Source organism: Sinocyclocheilus rhinocerous, unplaced genomic scaffold, assembly GCF_001515625.1.
Source record: "Sinocyclocheilus rhinocerous isolate Xijiao unplaced genomic scaffold, SAMN03320098_v1.1 scaffold542, whole genome shotgun sequence".
Classification (NCBI taxonomy): Eukaryota; Metazoa; Chordata; class Actinopteri; order Cypriniformes; family Cyprinidae; genus Sinocyclocheilus; species Sinocyclocheilus rhinocerous.
In genome coordinates, this window is record NW_015638928.1 from 68,656 (window position 1) to 69,175 (window position 520).

The following is a 520-nucleotide window of genomic DNA, read 5'->3' on the forward strand; positions in this document are numbered from 1 at the left end:
CTTCAGTGGTGGAGGTAACGAATTACAACTACTCACGTTACTGTAATTAAGTAGTTTTTTCGGGTACTTGTACTTTTTTGAGTATATTTTTAAAGCTGTACTTTTACTTGTGCTTAAGTACAAATTAAGCAAAATAATCTACTTCGTTACTTTTAAATCATAGTTCGTTACTGAGTACGCCCACAATTATAATTGATATTCAAACCTTTGACGGCACTTCAGTAGCCAGTAAAGATATCCGATCGTACAGGGACCAATAAAAGCCCTGATATCTGAACCGGGAAAAGCTTTTCCAAGCTGCGTCTCTCTCTTTCCTCTCCGACGATGAGTTTGACACGCATCCGGCTCCTGTCGATTACAGAGTCTGAATGTCGGGATTGCAGGTATTCAGCATAATTTTAATCATTCCCGCGCAAATGTGGCGAGCGCTTTATTGTAACATGAGAACACAGTCATATAATCGCAGAAAACTGGATGCGAGCTCTCAAATAGGCCTAACTTATACAAATGAACTGCCTGT

The 520-nt window shown here is 39.6% G+C and overlaps 1 protein-coding gene across 1 annotated transcript in view; it reads left to right on the forward strand.

Moving 5' to 3' along the window:
* LOC107750024 (dual specificity protein phosphatase 7) overlaps positions 1-520 on the forward strand; it is a 15,919-nt gene that overhangs the window by 5,391 nt on the left and 10,008 nt on the right. The gene's annotated exons all lie outside the window — the stretch shown is intronic.